The 15,537-nt window shown below is 39.0% G+C and overlaps 1 protein-coding gene and 1 non-coding gene across 5 annotated transcripts in view; one reads left to right on the top strand and one right to left on the bottom strand.

Annotated features, from left to right (window-relative positions):
- UNC13B (unc-13 homolog B) overlaps positions 1–15,537 on the top strand; it is a 267,137-nt gene that overhangs the window by 11,886 nt on the left and 239,714 nt on the right. The gene's annotated exons all lie outside the window — the stretch shown is intronic.
- LOC128580354 (small nucleolar RNA U13) lies at positions 8,955–9,055 on the bottom strand. Its single transcript, XR_008378649.1, has one exon. It is a non-coding gene; the product is annotated as a small nucleolar RNA U13 (small nucleolar RNA).

Below are 15,537 nucleotides of genomic sequence, written 5' to 3'. Positions count from 1 at the left end.
CAGTGTTGCAAATGACAGGATTTCATTCTTTTTTATGGCCAAATGTTCCATTGTGTACATGTACCATATTTATCCATTCATCCACTGATGGACAGTTAGGTTGATTCCAAATTTTGGCTATTGTAAATAGTGCTGTAGTAAACCTGGAATACAGATATCTTTTCAATATACTGAATTCTTTTCTTTTGGATACACCTAGCAGTGGGATTGCTGGGTCACATGGTAGTTCTCTTGTTAGTGTTTTGAGGAACCTGCATACTGTTTCCATAGTGGTTGCACTATTTATATTCCCATGAATAGTGTACCAGGGTTCCCCATTCTCCATCTTCTTGCCAGCATTTGTTACTGCCGGTTGGATGAAAGGCATTTTATTTAATTAATTAATTAATTTATTTATTTACTTTGTAGAGACAGAATCTCACTCTATAGCCCTCAGTAGAGTGCCATGGCATCACACAACTCACAGCAACTTCCAACTCCTGGGCATAGGCAATTCTCTTGCCTCAGCCTCCTAAGTAGCTGGGACTACAGGTGCCCGTCACAACACTCGGCTATTTTTTTGTTGCAGTTTGCCGGGGCTGGGTTTGAACCCACTACCCTTGGTATGTGGGGCTGGCGCCCTATCCATTGAGCCACAGGCACCGTCCAATGAAAGCCATTTTAACTGAAATAAAATGATATCTCATTGAGGTTTTGATTGGTATTTCTCTGTCTAATGATGTTGAGCATTTTTCATGTGCCTTTTGGGCATTTGTGTGTCATCTTTTGAGGAATGTTCAGATCCTTTACCCATTTTTTAATTGGATTGGTTGATTTTTTTTTTTCCCATTGAGTTGTTTGAGCTCCTCATATATTAGTTATTAATTCCTTGTCAGATGGATAGTTTGCAAATATTTTCTCCCAGTCTATGGGTTGTCTCGTCTTTTGTTGATTCTTTTCCTTTGCTGTACAGAAGCTTTTTAGCTTGATTTGATCCCATTTATCCAATTTCGCTTTGGTTATTTGTGCTTTGGGAGTCGTATTGAAGAAGTCCATGCCCAGTCATTTTGATTTTTTTTTTTTTTTGTAGAGACAGAGTCTCACTTTATGGCCCTGGATAGAGTGCCATGGCATCACACAGCTCACAGCAACCTCCAACTCCTGGGCTTAAGCGATTCTCTTGCCTCAGCCTCCCGAGTAGCTGGGACTACAGGCGCCTGCCACAATGCCCAGCTATTTTTTGGCTGCAGTTCAGCCGGGGCCGGGTTTGAACCCGCCACCCTCCGTATATGGGGCCGGCGCCTTACCGACTGAGCCACAGGCGCCGCCCCAGTCATTTTGGTTTCTTTTTTTTTTTGTAGAGACAGAGTCTCACTGTACTGCCCTTGGTAGAGTGCTGTGGTGTCACATGGCTCACAGCAACCTCTAACTCTTGGGCTTACGTGATTCTCTTGCCTCAGCCTCCCGAGCAGCTGGGACTACAGGCGCCCGCCACAACGCCCGGCTATTTTTTTTTTGTTGTTGTTGCAGTTTGGCTGGGACTGGGTTTGAACCCGCCACCCTTGGCATATGGGGCCGGTGCCCTACTCACTGAGCCACAGGCACCGCCTGTCATTTTGGTTTTAAAGTTGTTAAAATATGAGAAAATATTTCACCATGTTAAAATAAGTGAAATACTGAAGCTAACATTTAACGAATTTTTACTCTTTGCCAGACTCTCTGCTAATAAGCAGGTAGATATTAATAATTTAATTCTTATAATAACCTTGTTTAACTTTACTCTCATTTTACAGATAAGGGTACTAGGCCTATAGAAGTTAGTCCTTTTACATACTGTAAAACTGAATTTAGATTTTCTGCTTTATTATTAACTGTAAACTACAAAATTAACAATACAGGGTAGTGCTTTAGAATATGAAGAAAATTTTTATAAAAGTGTTTAGGGAAAGATGACTTTGCGTACTGTCATCTGAGTCAGAATGTCACTACAGCTGTAGTTTCTGTTTGCTTAGGATATATTCATGAGAGTAGCATTATAGCAGGTGTTTTATAAACTGGAGAGTTCATTATGGTTTATTTTAATAGTTCACAATTTAAGTTTCCTTTTTTTCTTGAGAAGAAGTGTGGTATAATGGAAAATCTAGGAGTTTGCATTCATAAAAACTGTTTTTGAGTCTCACTAGGTAGTGACTAAAATTTATCTACATGTAGGTTTCTTAACTTCACTTAGAATCTTCTGTCAAATAAGAAAGGAATGCCTATACTAGTTTCATTGCATTGGAGTGAGGGTCAAACTGACAATAAAAGTACTTTGCAATTTTAAAAACAACAATGCAAAGGTTGGTATGATTGGTTTGAAAAGTTTAGGACCTGAAACTATTCATAAAGTTTGTCTTAAGATATAAAATATAGGGTGGTGTCTGTAGCTCAAGCAGCTAAGGTGCCAGCCACATACACCAGAGCTGGTGGGTTCGAATCCAGCCCGGGCCTGCCAAACAACAATGACAACTACAACCAAAAAATAGCCAGACGTTGTGGCGGGTGCCCGTAGTCCCAGGTACTCGGGAGGCTGAGGCAAGAGAATTGCTTAAGCCCAGCAGTTGGAGGTTGCTGTGTGCTATGACACCATAGCACTCTACCTAGGGCGATAGCTTGAGGCTCTGTTTTTTAAAAAAAAAAGATATAAAATATACTTGGGAATTAACTGGGCTTCCACCGAAATACAGCCACCTTTCACGTATTTAATAAAATGTGAAAGGTAATCATTATGTTAGGACATTGTATACCGAGTCAATTTAAGAGAGAAAATTATGGCTCGGTGCCTGTAGCTCAAGCGGCTAAGGTGCCAGCCACATACACTGGAGCTGGCGGGTTCAAATCCAGCCTGGGCCCACCAAACAACAGTGACAACTATAACCAAAAAATAGCCGGGCATTGTGGTGGGCCCCTGTAGTCCCAGCTACTTGGGAGCCTGAGGCAAGAGGATCCCTTAAGCCCAAGAGTTTGAAATTGCTGTAAGCAGTGATGCCATGGCACTCTACCCGGGGCAACAGCTTGAGACTCTGTCTAAAAAGAAAAGGGAGAGAGAAAATTATGGGAGGCTGAGGCAAGAGGATTATTTGAGCCCAGGAGTTTGAGGTTGCTGTGAGTATGGCACTCTAGCCTGGGCAACATAGTGAGACTCTGTCTCCAAAAAAGAGAAAGAAACGAAAGAAAGAAGAGAGAAAAGTATAGAATTTACTGCTTGCTTGTCTAGCTCTGGCAAAGTGCTGGTCTCCTGCAAGGCCTTAGAACTAGAGGACTTTAACGTCTAGTCTTTGTTGTATTTAGTTAAGAGAATTGTTGTGTTGGTACACGCATTTATTAGTTTTCATTGTGGATCCAACAGGAGTTTAAGAGAGTAAGCGTCAGAGTTTGTCCTATGGTCTATATGAAGTTAGCCTAATATGCCTTCCTGTTTATAGCTGAAGCATAATAGAGGTTTGGAGAATACATATTAAGACATTACTTTGTGTACTGTGCTGTGTTCGCGAAGATGAATAGATGTGATCCGTCTTCCAAGCAGTTTGCATTCTAGGAGGGAAGATAGATATGAGAGAGTGTAAGATAGATATGAGTGATATAGAACAGAATATGATATGACATTGTAGAGGAAAAACTAAAATAATAATGGATTTCATTTGGGGGATGATAAGGGAAAGCTTTTTTGGTGACAGATTTTATTTTCTTTTTGAGGCAGAGTCCACTTTGCCACCCTGGGTATAGTGTCCTGGCATGAGCCTAGCTCACAGCAACCTCAGATTCCTGAGTAGCTGGAACTACAGGTGTTGGCCACAATGCCCAGCTAATTTTTTCTGTTTTTAGTAGAGATGTGATCTCACTGTTGCTCAGGCCGGTCTCTAACAAGTGAGCTCAAGAGATCTACCCACCTTGACCTCCCGTAGTGCTAGGATTATAGTCATGAGCTACGGGCCTAGCCTGACAGTTTTTTTTTTCCTCATGAGAGTGATGTATGCTGACTTAAGAAATATTGGGAAATATACCACTAAATATATCTGGGAATTAATCCAGGGCAAAATAAAAATCAGAATTCTTATCTAAGTTACTTCTTTTTTTCTACATACAATTACATCATATTTTCAAATGATGTAATTTCAAATTTTAAATTTCAGAATATTAGGAGTACACGTTTTATTTACATACTTTGTGTTTGTACGTATTGAGTCAAAGTTATACATACAAGTGTGCCCTTCACCCAGATAGTGTGCACTGTACCCAATTGGTGTGATTTTACCCATTCCTCTTTCCTTTCCCTCCAGTTTGATTTTCATTGAGATTTACTTCTGTATGTTCACTTAAAGAGGGCAGCAGTCATGAATAGAAACTTTTCAAATGAAGATATACTAATGGCTAAGAAACCCATGAAAAAATGTTTAACATCTCAAACCACAGTGAAATATCACATAATTCCAATACAAATGGCTCATATTAAAAAGTCCCCAAGCAACACATGCTGGCATGGATATGGAGAGAAAGGCACTTTTTTTTTTTTTCTTGAGACAGAGCCTCAAGCTGTCATCCTGGGTAGAGTGCTGTGGCATCACAGCTCAGAGCAACCTCCAACTCCTGGGCTCAAGCCAGTCTCCTGCCTCCACTTCCCAAGTAGCTGGGACTACAGGCGCCTGCCAGAACACCCGGCTGTTTTTTGGTTATAGTTGTCATTGTTGTTTGACAGGCTCGGGCTGGATTCGAACCTGCCAGCTCAGGTGTATGTGGCTGGCGCCTTAGCGGCTTGAGCCATAGGTGCCGAGCCAAAAGGCACTCTTATATACTGTTGGTGGGACTGCAAACTAGTGCAACCTCTATGGAAAATCGTATAGAGACACATCAAAGAACTTAAAGTAGACCTACCATTTGATCCAGCAATCCCACTGCTAGGTATATACACAGAGGAAAAAGGGTAATTTTATAAAATGGACACCTATGCTAGAATATTTATAGCAGCACAATTCACAGTCTGAAAGACGTAGAAACAATCCAGTTGCCCACCAATACATGAATGGGTTAATAAAATGTGGTATATGCATACTATGGAATACTACTCAGCCATAAAAAGTGGCGATTTAGTATCTTTTTGGAAACCTAGAGGAAATTGGAAACCATTCTTTTATTGTTGCAGTTTGGCCGGGGTTGGGTTTGAACTCACCACTCTCGGTATATGGGGCCAGCACCCCACTCACTGAGCCACAGGCACCACCCTGGAAACCATTCTTTTAAATGAAACATTACAAGAATGGAGAAACACTTGCAGTCAATACCAAATTTTTTTTTTTTTTTTTTGAGATGGGGTCTTACTCTGTTGAGCTGGCCTCCAATTCCTGGGCTTAAGCAATCTTCTCACTTCCATCTCCCAAGGGTTTATAGGAATTTGCTGCTGCACCTGGCTGAATCATACTTTATATACCATTTATCCCAATTTCTTTATTTTTTGTTGAAATAGGGTCTTGCTCTGTGCCCAGGCTGGAGTGCAGTGGTGTGATCATAGCTCACTGCAGGCTCTAACTCCTGAGCTCAAATGATTCTCCTGTTTTAGCCTCCTGAGTAGCTGGGACCATGGGTGTGGGCCACAGCACCTGACTAATTTAAACATTTTTTTTGTAGAGATGGGAGTTTTGCTATGTTGCTTAGGCTCATCTTGAACTTCTGAGCTGAAGTGATCCTCCTGCCTTGGCTTCCCAAAATGTTGGGATTGTAAATATGAGCCACTGTGCCTGGCTTGATTTTTTTTTTTTAAAGTGGAGTATGTAGATCACTGTGAAAGTTTTGAGACAGTGTTATGGTTTGTTATTTCATTTCTAAGAAACACAATCGACAGCATCCTTTCTAATTCACTTGTGGAAGTTTCAAGTTGCTCAGCTTATTGTTGTTGCTAGGAGGGTTTCATTTGATTCCTCTGTGCAGATTTTGTTTCTTGATTTTTGCATATCTCAGAACTTCATAATGACCCACATACAACCACATGGAATAAGTTTTATTAGGAAATTGGAAAAAATCTTTTCAAAACCCCCTGTAAGCTAAAAGGTAGACCAAAGTTTGAAAGTAATATTTCATTTGAGATTATGATAGTTTTTAAGCTGTTTGAAAATGTATATGAAAAATCAAACAAAATAGGCAAGGGAATGTATTAATTGCTGCCTCAATAATTCCAATCTGCTTTTTGTTAAGAGATTACTGTAATGAAATAAACCATAATAAACCAGTAAAAAAAAAAAAAAAAAAAAGGCACTGCTCCGTGGCAGTGCTGGTGACAGGAGAGGAATTAGTGAGTTAGGCTTATGGTGTCTCTGGACGGCCTTGGCCTTTACCCTGAAGTCATTGCTGTAGGTTGCCCTGTTCTTCCTCAAGAACATTTTGTAGGGAACAGAACAGAGAATTGATACAGAGAAGAGCCAGAAATTAAATCTCAGCTAGTGAACCTTTTTTGATCTGTATGAACTATGATGAGAATGTTAGTGATAAAAGTAATACAATTGCAGTTGAGTTTACTGTTATTATTTTGGGTGAACATCAATGGAGGAATGATGACTCAGAAAAGAGATGCCAGAAGTTATTACTTTGGTCATTATTGGAATATTCATATGTTAACAATCTGACCTTGTACTTGACACAAAATGTAAAGCTGACAATAAAACTAGGATTCCTGTTTTTTAAAAAAAGTCATCAATAGTTGATATTTGAGTATTGGTTGCCAAATCATGTCTTTGTGTTGTCAGTTTCTGTGGCTTGGTAGAATGATCTAGTCATAGGAGAACTCAATGTGTAACAAGCGTTTCTTGCTGTGATCTGTAACTGCTGGTTTTATAATGTCTGCAAAACTTGCTTTCTGCCTTTCTTTTTTCTTTCTTTCTTTCTTTTTTTGTAACAGAGTCTCACTTAAGTCATCCTGGGGTTGAGTGCCCTGGCCTCATAGCTCACAGCAATCTCAAACTCTTGGGCTCAAGTGACCCTCTTGTCTCAGTCTCCCATGTAGCTAAGACGACAGGTACCTGCTAAAACATCTGGTTAGTTTTTATATTTTTTAACTTAATTTTAATTAAATCATAGCTGTATACATTTATGGGTTACAATATGATGATTTGATATACAATGTGGAATACTTAAATCAAACTGATTAACATAACTATCACCTCACTTGTTTTTTGTGGTAAGACATTTATAATATACTCCTAGTTGTTTTGAAATGTACCCTTGCATCATGCACATTAGGTGAGATCCCACCATCCTCCCACCAGTTGCCCTCCTCTCCCCTCCCCCTTGCTGGACTGTATTTGTGTTGTATCATTCCTATGAGTTTGTGTTTATATATTGGTTTCATAATAGTATTGAGTACATTGGATACTTTTTTTCCATTCTTGAGATACTTTACTAAGAAGTATGTGTTCCAGTTCCATCCAGGTGAACATCAAAGATATAAAGTCTCCATTTTTTAATGGCTGAATAGTATTCCATGGTATACACATACCACAGTTTGTTAATCCATTCATTGGTTGATGGGCATTTGAGTTGCTTCTATGACTTAGCAATTATAAAATGGGCTGCAGTAAACTTCTGGTGCAAATGTCTTTATGGTAAAATGATTTTTGTTCTTCTGGGTAGATACCTAGTAATGGGATTGTGTGATCAAATGGGAGGTCAACTTTTAGTTCCTTGAGAATTCTCCATACTACTTTGCAAAAAGGCTGTATCAATTTGCAATTCCACCAGCAATGTAGAAGTGTTCCCTTCTCTCCACATCCACACCAACATCTGCAGTTTTGTGATTTTGTGATGCGGGCTAATTTTACTTGGAGTTAGGTGATATCTCAGAGTGGTTTTGATTTGCATTTCACTGATAATGAAAGATGATGAGCATTTTTTTCATGTGTTTGTTGGCCATTCCCCTGTCATCTTCATAGAAGTTTCTGTTCAAGTCTCTTGCTCACAAAGAAATGGGATTGTTTGTTCATCCTTATTATTTATTCATTTTTGAGACAGAGTCTCAAGCTGTTGCCCTGGGTAGAGTGCCATGGCCTCACAACTCACAGCAACCTCAAACTCCTGAGTTTAAGTGATTCTTTTGCCTCTGCCTCCCAGGTAGCTGGGACTACAGGAGCCCATCACAGCCCCTGACTATTTGTTGTTGTTGTTGTTGTTGCAATTGACAGTGTTGCCTTAGCTGGCCCGGGGCAGGTTTGAACCCGCCAGCCTCTGTGGATGTGGCTTGTGCCCTACCCACTGAGTCATAGGCGCTGCCTATTCTTTTCTTATTTATTTATTTATTTTTTAGAGACAGAGTTACCCTTCACCTTGTTACCCTCGGTAGAGCGCTGTGGCATTACAGCTCACAGCAACCTCCAGTTCTTGGGCTTAGACAATTCTCTTGCCTCAGCTTCCCAAGTAGCTGGGACTACAGGTGCTTGCCACAATGACCAGCTATGTTTTTTTGTGTTGTTGTTGCAATTTTTCCGGGGCCGGGTTTGAACCCTCCACCCTCGGTATATGGGGCCGGCGCCCTACTCACTGAGCCACAAGAACCACCCTCTTTTCTTATTTATTAATTTGAGTTCTCTGTAGATTCTAGTTATCTGACCTTTGTGAAAATCTTCTCCCATTCTGACGGCTATCTGTTTGCTTTACTTGCAGTGCCCTTTTCTGGATAGAAGATTTAAACTTAAGACATGAAACTATAAAAACACTAGAAGAGAGTGCAGGGAGAACACTTGAAGGTACTGGCCTGGGAAAATATTTTGTGAGGATGACCCCCCTGGCAATTGAAGCAAAAATATATTACTGGGATCTGATCTAGATAATTTTTCTATTTTTAGTAGAGATGGGGGTCTTGCTTTGCTTAGGCATTCTACTGCCTCCATCTCCCAGAGTGTCACCTTTTTTGAGATCCATGTCTATTCTACTCTAGCACACTTTCTCTTTTTTCATGTGAGATGGGTAATGTGCTGATGTTACAAGATTTGTGGGAAGCACATCTCATACATGTGCATGAAAACCCAATCATCATGCTTATGAACTATAAAAGGATCCCAACACACTTTTTTTTTTTTTAAATTTCAGATTAATATGAGGGACAAATGGTTAAGTTACACTGTTTTCATTTCTAAAGTAAAGTTCAAGTTATAGTTGAGCCCTTTACCCAGGCAGTGTGCTGAATAATACCCTTGTATTGTGCACATTAGGTGAGAGTTTACCAATCCTCCCCTTTCCTTTTTTCCCTTCCCTCCCTACCCCCACTTGAATATACTTGTGTTTTTCTCTTGTGTGGGCATATAGTTGTTTTTCTATAGGTTTCATATCAGTATGGAGTACATTGGATACTTGCTTTTCCATTCTTGTATTATTTTACTAAGAAGAATGCATTTCAACTCCATCTAGGTAAATACAAAAGATATAAAGTCTCTACCATAGTTTGTTAATCCATTCATGGGTTGATGGGCACTTGGGTTGCTTCCATATCTTGGCAATTGTCCCCGACCCCCACTTTAATAATTTGAATTCTAGCTTGCAGCTAGTTTGAGGTATCTCAAACAGGACCACAGAGTCTTTCACATACTAAATAATACTCAGTAAACATTTGACCTGATTTAATGTGAGCATGTATCTGTTATATATTGGCAGTTAACAACCTTTGGGCTTCCTTGTGAGATATTTAATGAAATTTAATAAAGACCAAGAAATTATTATGGTTTATATATAAGTAAATGATCTTAGTATAATGGTTTTAGGTATGAAAGTTAAAATAGTAAGTCAAGTAAATTGGATAACGTGCCAATAATTCTTTACAGTTCACTATAGCCTGTAAGAATCAGTTGCCTAATGTAAGAAATAAGTAGATAGATGGCTAGACTGACTTGTGCTGTCCATGCATAGTGAAACTTGAATTATTTCTGATAAATAGTAACCATAGAAATCTGATTGTGTATTAATGTAAACTCAACTCCAACTGAGGTTTATTTATAAAACATTTAAAAAAATATACTGGAACACTTGTACACACTCAATTTAACCTGGACTGTGTTTACTTTAGAGTTAGTCATTGACATTGTTAGTTTAGGTTTGACGTAAGTACTTGTTTATCTTTTGGTTGGAGAAGGACCTTATGGGTAGTAAATTTTGTTGATTCTTGGAGAAATTCATTACTTTTTTCAAGAACAGGGTAGCAAATTTATGTATATTTCATTTAATATCCTTAAGTTGTGATAAGTAGCTATAAAGTACGGTAGAAGCTTAACAGTGATAGTTAAGACTTTTCAGAAATGTATGTGAATGAATGAAATCAGATATATTGATGCTTTGCAAGTTTAGTTTTGTTTGTTTTGTTTTGTTTTTAGAGATAGAGTCTCACTTTATCACCCTCGGTAGAGTGCCATGGCATCACACAGCTCACAGCAACCTCCAACTCCTGGGCTGAAGCGATTCTCTTGCCTCAGTCTCCCGAGTAGCTGGGACTACAGGCGCCTGCTACAATGCCTGGCTATTTTTTTGTTGCAGTTTGGCCCGGGCCAGGTTTGAATCCGCCACCGTTGGTATATGGGGCTGGTACCCTACCCACTGAGCCACAGGCGCTGCCCGCAAGTTTAGTTTTATTATTCTATCCATACCACCATATTTTTACAGAATTTATTTTTCTTCAACCTGGGTCACATGGGCATAAATTGAAGCATTAACTGTTCTATTGGTGTGATGTAGGTATTAGTACTTCAGGGAGAAATCTGTGGACTGAAAAAAATATGGGCTTTTTCAATTTGAATCTGAATTTCAGGTTGTGCTGTTTAAGTCTGAGACTGTGAACAAGTTACTTAACTTTTCTGCTTCAATTAATCTGTAAAGTGGAATTTTTAGCAGGGGTTTTCAAATTTTAGTAGTTTTTTTTTTTTTAAATTACTCATTAGTCCTGAAATCAATAAAGTGGGTGACCAGTATTAGGAGGAAAAAAGATTCTTTAATAAGGGAAATTATTGTTTTATGACATTTTGTTTCATAGTATACCTACAGACTTATGCGGGCAGGTGGGAAATTTGTTGCAATATAAGATATGTTTCTTACCATGGGCTGGGTTTGAAAATATTTGAAAAATTTCTTTTCTTTCTTTCTTTCTTTTTTTTTTTTTTTAAGAGACAGAGTCTCACTTTGTTGCCCTGGATAGAGTGCTATGGCGTCATAGCTCACAGCAACCTCCAGCTCTTGGGCTTAGGTGATTCTCTTGCCTCAGCCTCCCAAGTAGCTGGGACCACAGGTGCCTGCCCCACGCCCGGCTAATTTTTTTTGTTGTTGCAGTTTGGCTGGGACCAGGTTTGAACCGCCACCCTCAGTATATGGGGCTGGCACCCCACTCACTGAACCACAGTGAGCCACAAAAATATTTGAAAAATTTTCTACAAGGCTGTTAGGATTAATTGCCTAGCCTAACACCCATTTTATAGATAGACACTGAGAGAAAGATGGCCTTGGAGAAATTTTATTGGGTATTTTGGCCTTGATGGATTTAGCTATGTTTATATAAATTTTTTCTTTATTCTAAGAGCTATACAATACAAGCTGATGTGCTACCTTAAATTGTTGGAGTATGGAAAATTGTTTCTTAATTAGACAATCATTTGACACATAAAGGATTTTTTGAAAAGCATTGTTTGGGGAATACATACACAGTAGGTGTGGGTGTAATTTAGCAGAATCTGGTAAAATTGAAGATATGTATACCCTAACGTACAGCCTAGCAAGTCCAGTTCTGTTTGTGCTCAAAGAGACATGTAGGAGCATGCTCATTGCAGTGTTGTTGGTAATGGCAAAAATTTTTAAATAAGGCCAGGTGCTGTTGCTCACAGTTGTAATCCTAGTACTCTGGGAAGCTGAGCTGGATGGATTGCCTGAGCTCACAGGTTTGAGACCAGCCTGAGCCAGAGCAAGACCTCATCTCTAAAAACATAGCTGGGCACCTATAGTTCCAGCTACTTGGGAGGCTGAGGCAAGAGAATCACTTGAGCCCAGGAGTTTGAGTTTGCTGAGCTATGCTGCGATAGCACTGTACTGAGGGAACAAAGTAGGACTCTGTCTCCAAAAAAAAAAAAAATTTTGTAAACAACTTAAAAGCTTAAAAGTCTCATGGTAGAAGTTTAGCTATATGATCTATATGCTCATTTAATGGAATGCTAAACTAAGTTAAAATTAATCAACTAAAGCTACATTTATCAATGTTAAATGTCAAACCAAAATGGATAGAAAGGCAAGTGGTAAACAGATGACAGATGGTATATCATATATCTAACATTTAGAAACACACCTGAATATACATAGTACTGTATATTATTTATGGATACAAATATATGTAGTAAAAACAAAAGCTTGGACTAAAATGAGACACATCAATTTCAGGACAATGGATACTTGGAGTGTGAGAGGGAAAGAATAGGATTAAGAAGGAATTTCAGTTGTATTGGTACTATAATATAGTATCTCGGAAAAAATGACCTGAAGTAAATAATGGCAAAATATTGAGATCTAGTCTGTCCAGCATTTAGGTACCTGGGAAGTCATGACTTCTTTTTTGTCTGTTTTAAATGTTTAAACAATAACATAAGTTTTCTGTATAGTATGGCACAATAGCACATTGTACTGGGGTTTAGAGAACAATACATTTTCTAAAAGCTGGGGTTTAACCTGGTTAGGTGTTCCATACTTTTCAGAAAGACAAAAATTTAGTTCAGTATAGAGTTAGTTAAAATAATACATAAGTAGAATTATTGAGTGTCTACTTCTATAATATGGAACAAAGCATCAACCTAGACATTTTTCTTTGTAAGTGTGAAGGTAGTATCTCCTTCTCATTCCCATGCATGTTGTTTTCCCATTGCTCTTCCATTACCGAATTTGTGATTACCTCTCCCCTCCATCCCCTGAAATGAGGCCTCACTATATTGCCCAGGCTGGTTTTAGAACTCTTGGCCTCAAGTGATCCTCATGCCTCCCAAATACCTGGGGTGCAAGCCATTGTACTCATCTTTTATGATTACCCTTGAGAGGCCCCTGTGTTTTCTGAGATGGATGCTTATTATAGTTGTACATCAGTGTGTCTTTTTTTTTAATTAAATCATAGCTGTGTACATTAATGAGATGATGGGGCACTATACACTATACACTGGTTTTATAGAGTGTTTGACACATTTTCATCACACTGGTTAACATAGCCTTCCTGGCATTTTCTTAGTTATTGTGTTAAGGCATTTACATTCTACATTTACTAAGTTTCACATGTACCCTTGTAAGATGCACCGCAGGTGTAATCCCACCAATCACCCTCCCTTCTCCCCCCTTGTAATCCCACCCCCTCCCTCCCCTCCCTCTCCCACATCAGTGGGTCTTAACTTGACTCCTGCCCTTGCTGTCCTACAAATGTCCTCTGCTGAATCATCATGAACAATTGCTCAACAATCTTGGTTAACTAGTTTTAGTGCTTATTCAAAGATTTGTCCTATTGAGCTTTAAGACTGCTTTCTTGATCTTCAGTATGCTATAGACCAGCATTGTTGGATGGAACTTTCTTTGAAATGTTTTATATTGACATTGTTCATTATGGTGACCACAGGCTACTTGTAGCTACTGAGCTTTTGAAATATGGCTAGTGTGACTTAGGAATTCTTTTTTTTCTTTTGTTTGAGACAGAGTCTTACTATGTCGTCCTCGGTAGAGTGCCATGGCATCACAGCTCATAGCAACCTCAAACTCCTGGGCTTAAGTGATGATTCTCTTGCCTCATCCTCCCAAGTAGGTGGGACTACAGGCACCTACAACGCCCAGCTATTTTTTGTTGTTGTTGTCATTGTTGTTTGGCAAGTCTGGGCCGTATTTGAACCTGCCAGCCCTGGTATATGTGGTTGGTACCCTAACCACTGGGCTATGGGCACCCAGCCAGGAATTCTTTAATTTTATTTAATTTTGGTTACATTTAAATAGCCATATGCTGCTGATGGCTCACATAGTAGACAGTGTGCTTCCTTCTGTTGCTGAGAATGCTAAGTTTGATTACCAGCACGTTACTGAATTTCCCCAGGCTGTTTTCCTATTTGTAATAATTCTTGTCCACACTACCTCTGGGGATTTTAGGGAGAATGTAAAGGGTATATGACTAAAAGTCATGTGGGATATTTTATATTGAGAGCTATAAAACTGTGCTGCTTATTTGGCACTGCAATTTTACTTCTAGGAATTTATCTTAAGAAAGTAAAATTTTATATATGCTTGATTATCTGTAAAGATAATCATCAAAGGTTCAGTGCCTGTAGCTCAGTGGTTAGGGTGCCGGCCACATACACTGAAGCTTGCATGTTTGAACCCAGCCTGGGCCTGCTAAAAACAATGACAACAACAACAAAAAAATAGCTGGTCGTATGGTGGGCGCCAGTAGTCCCAGCTACTTGGAGGCTGAGGCAAGAGAATCACTTAAGCCCCAGAGTTTGAGGTTGCAGTGAGCTGTGACGTCACAGCACTCTACTGAGGCGACATACTGAGACTCTGTCTCAAAAAAAAGAATCATCAAAGATTATTTGTAATTAGTTTGCTAGGGCCGCCTTAACAACAGAAATTTATCTCGCTGTTCTGGAGGCCTAAAGTCCAAGATCAAGGTGTCTTGAGGGGTTTTTCCTTCTGTGGGCTGTGAGAAAGAATCTGTTCTATGCCATTCACATGGCATCTGCTTGTTTGCTGGGCTTTTAGTGGAGTCTTTGGCTTGTAGAAGCATCATCTTGGTGTGTCGTCCTCTTAGTATGTCCAAGTTTCACCTTTTCATAAAGACACCAGTTATCTTGAGTTAGGGCCTACCCTAATGACCTCATCTTAACTAATTACATTTGCAATGAACCTGTTTTCAAGTAAAGATAACATTGTGAGGTACCGGGTGTGAGGACTTCAACATATGAATTTTAGAGGATTGAAGTTTAACCTAAAACAGCAATATTTGATAATTGAAAGGGTGATTATCCTGCAGTAATAAATAATAAATGCTTATGCAGCTATTAAAATCATGTTATAAATCAATATTAATAACATGAAAGGTTGTTCATACAATATTTTTCTTTTTTATTAAATTATAACTTTGTACATTGATGCATTTATGGGGTTCAGGGTACTGCTTTGATATACAATGTGAAATGCTTACATTGAACTAAGGAACACATCCATCGCAATTACACTTATTTCTTAATAGTTTTGAAATGTACCATTGCATCATGCACATTAGGTGAGGTCCTCCCAAATAGCCTCCCTCTTTCCATATCTCCCTCCCCCTCCTCTCTCCTATTCCCTTCTACTTTCTGGATTATAGTTATGTTTTGCCATGCATATGAGTGTGTAGGTGATTATAAAATGATTTCATAGTAGTGTTGAGTACATTGGATATTTTTTTTCCATTCTTGAGATACTTTACTAAGAATATGTTTCAGCTCCATCCAGGTAAACATAAAAGATGTGAAGTCTCCATTTTTTTATGGCTGCATAATATTCCATGGTGTACAT

This window comes from Nycticebus coucang, chromosome 2 (genome assembly GCF_027406575.1).
Source record: "Nycticebus coucang isolate mNycCou1 chromosome 2, mNycCou1.pri, whole genome shotgun sequence".
In the NCBI taxonomy this organism is placed as follows: domain Eukaryota; kingdom Metazoa; phylum Chordata; class Mammalia; order Primates; family Lorisidae; genus Nycticebus; species Nycticebus coucang.
Note: the sequence above shows the minus strand (reverse complement) of the source record. Positions and strands in the feature narration are given on the sequence as shown.